At 38.0% G+C, this 8,540-nt stretch overlaps 1 long non-coding RNA gene across 1 annotated transcript; it reads right to left on the reverse strand.

Annotated features, from left to right (window-relative positions):
• Positions 1-295: 295 nt before the first annotated feature.
• On the reverse strand, positions 296-881 carry LOC131995303 (uncharacterized). The gene is made up of 2 exons (XR_009397360.1): positions 755-881; positions 296-652 (listed from the first exon to the last, which is right to left on the reverse strand). It is a non-coding gene; the product is annotated as an uncharacterized LOC131995303 (long non-coding RNA).
• Between the last annotated feature and the right edge of the window lie 7,659 nt (positions 882-8,540).

An 8,540-nucleotide genomic window follows, 5' to 3' on the forward strand; every position in this document is an offset into this window, starting at 1 on the left:
TTACACAGGTCTCCAACATATAATTTAATTGTGGTCCAAACCGGACCATATCTTGATATCGCTCTAATAGAAGAGCAAATCTTTTCTTATATCCTTTTTTTTTTGCCCAAGAAGAGATGCCGGGAAAAGAACTCGACAAATGCGATCCATGGTGGAGGGTATATAAGATTCGGCCCGGCCGAACTTAGCACGCTTTTACTTGTTTTTACTACTTTTTTTACACAAATGGCCTGATTCTTTTCCAGTTTTACTATTACTTTGTTATTTAAGTGCTTCCCATCAAAACTTAGCGCGCTTTTACTTTTCAAGTAATAGCTTTTTTATTTTTATTTTTTATCCAATTACATTATTTCACTTCATTTTCTGACTTCCGCCAAAAAAAATTTATAAATTTTCCTTGAAATTTAAGTCTGTGTGCAATGCTTCGTCCATGTAGTGTTACCTTTTTTTCTAACCATAAAGAGCTTCCTCGAAACCTTGAGCTATGCCGTTAGCAGCCTCATGAAACCCGTTGGCAATACCATTTGCCGCTGTAATGGCACCATTGATTACTGGACAGTTATGTGTTGGGACTACTTCACCGGGGTACAGCACTTGCCCTGGGTACGAAATTACTTGCCCGGGGTATTGCACAAATTGGGTTGGGTATCCACTACCTACAATGTAATTTAAATTGTTTTAAGTAAAATATACCACTTTTATTTTAAAAGTAATGCTCAAATCTATTTTTACGTGCCAAAACCATTTTCCATACCTACCAAATGTGAAAATAGGTGTAGCTTGTGACAAGGCCAACGTCATGGCTAAGGCAGACACAAAAAACAATTTCATAATTAAAATTTTGGATATATTTCTGGAATAACGCTGGAAGTTCCTGAACAAAACTGTGCTGTCGCAATAGATACTTATTGAATATTTATACTTTGCTGAATAGATATTTTTCACCAGCAATGTCATTCATTCTTGGTTAATATTTACCAAGTAAATAATACGAAATTTAAAAATAAAGGGCTTTGTTTCTCGGCCTATTCGAATTCGCGGGTATATGACGGTTGTTCTTTTCTCGCCATAAAATTTAATTTGTATGGGATTTCCAAAATGTCGAATGTGAAACCTTATGGCTTTGAAATAATGTAAGCCTGATGTTTAACACGTATGCAAATGCAAATGTTGCCCATGAACATTCCACTTAGGAACGGGGGCAAACATCTCACATATCAATGAGTGCAGTCCGATTCAAGTTGATATGATAAAAAGCTATAAAAAGGAGGTCATTTTTATAGCCTAGTCCGAACGGCGTGCCGGAGTGCGACACCTCTTTGGAGAGAAGTTTGGCATGGCATTGTACCACACGAATGTTGCCAGCATTAGGAAGGAAAATGATGGTCTCACCAAGATTCGAACCCAGACGTTCAGCGTCATAGGCGGACAAGCTAACCTCTGCGCTACGGTGGCCTCCTTAACACGTATGAAAGTACTACAAAATACAAAAAACAGGATTTGCTCCTCAGATTCACACCTAAACTAGACTAAAGTGACATCTAAAGTAAATGTATTTCAAATTTATTTAAAAGTCCCGCGAATCGGACCAGAACTTTTCCAATTTTTTATGCATTCCACAACCAGGATAGTGATTACATAACAATTTGCAATCTGAATTTATTTGAGTATGTAAATATTTGTCATTTTAAATTAATTGCCTCAAAGGGGGTAGAACAAGGTAATCTTATATATAAAAATCAATTTGTTTTTGTTGGTAGGTTTGTTTGTTTGTTTGTATGTTTGTGTGTTCCTTATAGACTCAGAAACGGCTGAACCGATTTTCTTGAAATTTTCACAGATGGTGCATAATGATCCCGTGATGAAAATAGGGTACTACAATACATTTTTTGATATCTGAAGGGGGGACGGACCCTCCCCCTTACCCTAGTTTTCAGAAACGCCAGATCTCGGAGATGGGTGGTGCGATTTAAGCGAAATTTTATGTGCTCTCACATAGTACCCAAAAAATAAAAATTTGGTGTCCAAATTTCGGATGGGGTACCTAGGGGGGCCTCCCCACCCTAAAACCTACCAAACATATATTTACACCAATCACGGCAATATGGGACTCAAATGAAAGGTATTTAGGATAAGAAAACGTATGTGATATCCATTTATCGAACCAAGTGCTAGGGGGACCACCCCAAGCCCCAAAACACCCCTAAATCGGACATATTTACCGACCATGGCAATATGGGAATCAAATGAAATATATTTGCGAGTATAATACGAATCTGATATCCAAATGTGGGACCACGTTTCTGGGGGTCCACCCCTTCCCCAAAACACCCCCCAAACAGGACTTATTTACTGACCATGGGAATATGGGGCTTAAATAAAACGTATTTGAGTGCAGAATTAGAATCAGATATCCAAATATGAGACCAAGTGTTTGGGGGGCCGCCTCTCCCCAAAAACATCCCCCAAAGGGAACACATTTACGACCATATTCACATGGGGCTCAAATGAAAGGTATATGAAAGTAAAGCACGAATCTGATATCAATATTCGGGAAAAGTGTCTATGGGGCCAACCCACCCCACAACACCACCCAACCCCCAAAACACCCCTAAATCGGACATATACCGATCATGGCAATATGGGACTCAAATGAAAGGTATTTGCGAGTAGAATACGAATATGATATCCAAATGTGGGATGACCCCCCAAACTGGACTTATTTAGTGACCATGGGAATATGGGTCTTAAATAAAAGGTATTTGAGTGTAGAATTAAAATCTGATATCCAAATATTGGACCAAGTGTTTGGGGGGCCGCCTCTCACCAAAAACATCCCCAAACGGGACAGGTTTACGACCATAGCAATATGGGGCTCAAATGAAAGGTCTTTGGGAGTAAAGCACAAATCAAATATCAATATTTGGGAAAAGTATCTATGGGGCCACACCACCCCCACAACACCACCCAAATAGTAAGTATTTGCTGACTTTTGCAATATGAGGCTCAAATAAGAGGGTTTTTAATGTGGAACACGAATCCGATATATATTTTCAAGGCCAACTCACTGAGTGGCCGCCCATCCCCCAAGCCGGTCATGTTTGCCGACTATGGAAATATGGGGCTCAAATTAAAGGTATTTGGGAGTAGATCACGTATCTGTTATCAACAATAGGGACCAACTGTCTAGGGGACGTCCCACCACCATAACAACCCCCAAATAGGACGTATTTGCTCACCAAGACAATTTGGGTCGTAAAGAGAGTGGAACTAAATATTCATAGTTTTTAGGGTCAATACCCCAAACCGGACATATTTGCTGACTTTTGCAATAAGGAGTTTAAATGAGATTTGAAAACGAATTTGATATCCAATTTTGAGGCCAATGGCAATATGGGGTTCAAATAAATGATATGTAGATATATGAGAATAGAGCACGTTGCTGATATATTTGCCGGGCTTAGTGTTTGGGCGACCACCCCAATCCCCAAAACGCCCCTAAATCGGGCATATTTACCGACCATGACAATGTGGGCCTAAATGAAAAGTATTGGGGGGTTGAGTAAGAATTGATACCCATTTTCGGAACCAATTTTCTAGGGGTCTACCCCTTTCCCAAAATACCCCACACACAGCAATTTTTTAGTGACCATCGCAATATGGGGCTCAAATAAAGGTATTTGGGAGTAGAATACGATTTTAATATCCAAATGATAACCTATTTTGGGGCCATGCGTTTGAAGGACGCTTCATCCTGTAAACTCCTCTTAAGCCAATGGCAATATGGGGTTTAAATAAATGGTATTTGAGAGAAGAGCACGATGCTGATAATTTTTCAGGGCCAAGTATCTGGGAGTACACCTTATATCCAAAATTAAATTCGTAGACCAATATTGTTAAACATTTAGTCAAGCGATATACTATTTTCCTAGCATGGTATTTCACTAAAAAATCTTTAATTGTCGAAAATAAATTTTCCAAGGAAAGGAAACCAAGGAAACAACCAACTCACTATCTCAAATTTCGGCGAAATCGAACAATAAATGCGTTTTTTATGGGCCCAAAACCTTAATCGAGAGTCAATATGGCAGCTATATCCCAAATCTAGACCGATCAGTGCCATATTCCAGGAAGATGTCGAGGGGCCCAACTTAACTGACTGTCCCAAATTTCGGCGGCATCGAACAATAACTGCGCCATTTATGGGCCCAAAACCCTAAATCGAAAGATCGGTTTATATGGCTGCTATATCCAAATCTAAACCGATCTGGACCAATTTGAAGATGGATGTCTACTGGCCTAATAGCGTCTTTTGAGTCTAAAACCTTAAATCGAAAGATCGGTCTATATGGCAGCTCCAAATCTGAACCGATCAGGGCCAAATTGAAGATGGATGTCAACTGGCTTAACACAACTCACTGTTCCAAATTTTGGTCAAATCGGACAATAAATTCGCCTTTTATGGGCCCAACACCTTATATCGAGAGATCGGTCTATATGACAGCTATATCCAAATCTGTCCCAAATTTCGGCGAAATTGGACAATAAATGCGCCCATTAAACCAAAAACCTTAAATCAAAAGATCGGTCTACATAGCACCTATATCCAAATCTGAACCGATCTGGACCAAATTGAAGAAGAATGTCGACTGGCCTAACAATTTTGGCAAATCGGTCAATAAATGCGCCTTTTACGGGCTCAAGAACTTAAATCGCGAGATCGATCTATATGGCAGCTATATCCAAATCTGGACCGATCTGAGCCGAATTGAAGAATGATGTCGAAGGGCATAACACAACTCACTGTTTCACACTTCAGCAAATCGGATAATAAATACGGCTTTTATGGACCTAAGACCCTAAATCTGCGGATCTGCGGCTATATGAAGATATAGTCCGATATAGCTCATCTTCGAACTTATCCTGCTTATGGACAAAAAAAAAAGAATATGTGCAAAGTTTCAGCTCAATATCACTATTTTTAAAGACTGCATCGTGATTTCACCAGACATCGTGATTTCATCAGACAGATGGACGGATATGGCTAGATCGTCTTAGATGTTTACGCTGATCAAGAATATATATACTTTATAGGGTCGGAAATGGATATTTCGATGTGTTGCAAATGGAATGACAAAATCAATATACCCCCATTCTCCGTGGTGGGTATAAAAAAATTTATTTTACATAAAGTAAATTTTCGACAGTATACTTCTTTTGTGAAAAACGTTGGACTTTGTTTACGATGAAAGTAAATTTTTTATTATAAATTTCAGCAAGACATATATAACGTTTTTTCCCTGACAATACCTTTTATTCTTGATATATACAACATATTATTAATTTAACGCCATGCTTATGTATATGTATATTCTTTTTAATTTCAAAATCGATTAATCAATCAATCAATCAATTTAATGTTGTTGCATAATTCAAACTCAATATCGCACCAACTATAAGCAGATCTCAGTTGGTAATTCAAACTCTCAGAATATATTTGAATTGTTTATTTTGTTTTATGTTATGGTCTTGTATAATGATTTACATCATTTGTTATGCGATCAATAAAACAAACTATTAAAAGCGTGCAAAGTTCCATCGGGCCGAATCTTGGGCACGCACCACTATGATTTCTGCATAAAATTTGCCATTATTAACTCGGTTCGCATTTGAATTATTTTACCACAATCAAATCGGCAATTGGCTATTGTCTCAAGTAGTCATATCGGGGAAGCGGTATAAAGGCTCTATATCTGTGTATAAGCCGATTCGGATCATACATGGCACGGACGCCGACAGTCATAGCCGATGTCTTTGTGTAAAATTTTAGCCAAATCGGGTCAAAATTGAGGAGTTTAGGAGCGCAAGAAGTCAAATCCGGAGATCGGTTTATATGGGGGCAGTATATAAACCAATTCGCATCATACATGGCATGGATGTTGGTCATAGCAGAATTGTAGGCTTTTAGGGACTCAAGAAGTCATATATGGGGATCGGTCTGAATGAGTGTAAACTCGACATGGATCGCATTTGTCGAGTTCTTTTCCCGGCATCTCTTCTTAAGCAAAATAGGATATAAGAAAGGAATTGCTCTGCTATTGGAGCGATATCAAGATATGGTCCGGATTGGACCACAATTAAATTATATGTTGGAGACCTGTGAGCGCTCAAGAAGTAAAATAGAGAGATCGATTTATATGGGAGCTGTATCGGGCTATAGACCGAATCAGACCATAATAAACACGTATGTTGATGGTCATGAGAGTCGTACAAAATTTCAGGCAAATCGGATAAGAATTGCAACCTCTAGAGGCTCAAGAAGTCAAGACCAAAGATCGGTTTGTATGGCAGCTATGTCAGGTTATGGACCGATTTAAACCATACTTGGCACAGTTGTTGGATATCATAACAAAACACGTCGTGCCAAATTTCATCCCAATCGGATAAGAATTGCGCACTCTAGAGGCTCAAGAAGTCAAGACCCAATATCGGTTTATATGGCAGCTATATCTAAAAATGGACCGATATGGCCCATTTACAATACCAACCGACCTACACTAATAAGAAGTATTTGTGCAAAATTTCAAGCAGCTAGCTTTACTCCTTCGGAAGTTAGCGTGCTTTCGACAGATAGACGGACGGACGGACAGACGGACGGACATGGCTAGATCGACATAAAATTTCATGAGGATCAAGAATATATATACTTTATGGGGTCTCAGACGAATATTTCGAGTAGTTACAAACAGAATGACGAAATTAGTTTACCCCCCATCCTATGGTGGAGGTAGTAGTAGTAGTTATTTTGTCTGATGTTATTTAAATTCGATCAAAACTTAGGAAACTGTAGAAAATTTTAAGTTTTGTGCTTGTAAAATTAAAAATTAAGATGGAATATAAAATGTTTTTAAATATTTATGATACTTTTTAGCTTTTTTAACTTTTTAAAAATTGGAAACAGCAGAAAATGTTTGCTGTTTTAGCAACAAATTATTGCGGTCCCATTTTCAGCAGACTTCTGCTGTTTCAGCAAACATTTTTGCTCTTTTTACTAACAAATTTCTTTTAATGTATAAGACTGGCATGGCATGCTAATTATAAACATCCACGAGACGCACATTTACATTTGTATATTATTTTTTTTTCCAACATCCCCTTCATAGTTTAGCAGGATTGCTTTGTCAGCAGATCTTTTTTTATGAGTGTATGTAGAAAAGGTGAATTTTCTCAATCGCTTTCGCTGAAACTTAGTACAGTGAGTTGTATTAGACCCTTGCATATCCTTCCAAAATATGGCCGTCATACAGACCAATATTTTTTTAACCATTTCGAACAGTGAACTGTAGTAGACCCTTTGATATCAGATTTGTTTGCCCGAAGATATTCCAAACTTTATATTTTTTGCGTGTTTGTTTCTCTGAGCGCCCATAAAGTAAATCCTCGGATCTTGTCTTCTGTTGGGGCATGGACACTGATATAAACAAAAAAGCTTTTATGTGGATTGTGGTTCGTAAATCTGGAGACATGGTTTTTCAGCCTCCGACTAACCGCAAGTTCACAGCAAAATTCAAATCTTGTATCATGCCAATTATAGTACAGCGAGTAGCCTTTTGGAGTTCTAGTGACGTTTCTCCATCTCACTTACTGTAAGGCGGTAATGTCGGCTCTGTACTTTTCCAATACATCCGGCAGTGCGTATACTGCATATTCTCTGTAAAAAGTTCGGATATTCCAGGTGCAGATCGTGATCCTTTATCGTTAGTGAAGTTCGTTTTTATCTCTCTTCTTCTTCTCAGAGTAATTGCATTTTATACAGGCCCGGTAAAACCTCCCGGTAAGGGATGGCTCTTTTCAGAGAGAATTAAAAACTCTATTTGAGACAAAAATAATCCGTTTACAGAAAAATATGCTATGTTACACGAAAATATAATACGATTGACTTGTTCATCTCTTGTGTCTCTTTCAGTTACCAGAGGGTGTGAGCGTATGAGGGTGCACACTCACCTCTCTTTTTTTTTTTTTTTTTGTATTGTCAGAAACGTGGTTTTGTGACGCGAATGATTAACACTGAAAGTGCTTTATTTCAAATTTGGCTTTAGATAGAAGAAATTCACAAATAGAATGAATATTTTTTTATACCCTCCGTTATAGGATATGGGTATACTATTGGGTTGCCCAAAAAGTAATTGCGGATTTTTTAAAAGAAAGTAAATGCATTTTTAATAAAACTTAGAATGAACTTTAATCAAATATACTTTTTTTACACTTTTTTTCTAAAGCAAAAGTAACAGCTGATAACTGACAGAAGAAAGAATGCAATTACAGAGTCACAAGCTGTGAAAAAACTTGTCAACGCCGACTATATGAAAAATCCGCAATTACTTTTTGGGCAACCCAATATATATACTTTGTAGCACATCGAAATACTGGTGTAAGACCCCATAAAGTATATATATTCTTGATCGCCATGACATTTTAAGTCGATATAGACATGTGCGTCCGTCGATGTGGTAAAGCACGCAAACTTTCGGAGAAATAAA

The sequence above is a fragment of the Stomoxys calcitrans genome, chromosome 2 (assembly GCF_963082655.1).
Source record: "Stomoxys calcitrans chromosome 2, idStoCalc2.1, whole genome shotgun sequence".
Taxonomy (NCBI): domain Eukaryota; kingdom Metazoa; phylum Arthropoda; class Insecta; order Diptera; family Muscidae; genus Stomoxys; species Stomoxys calcitrans.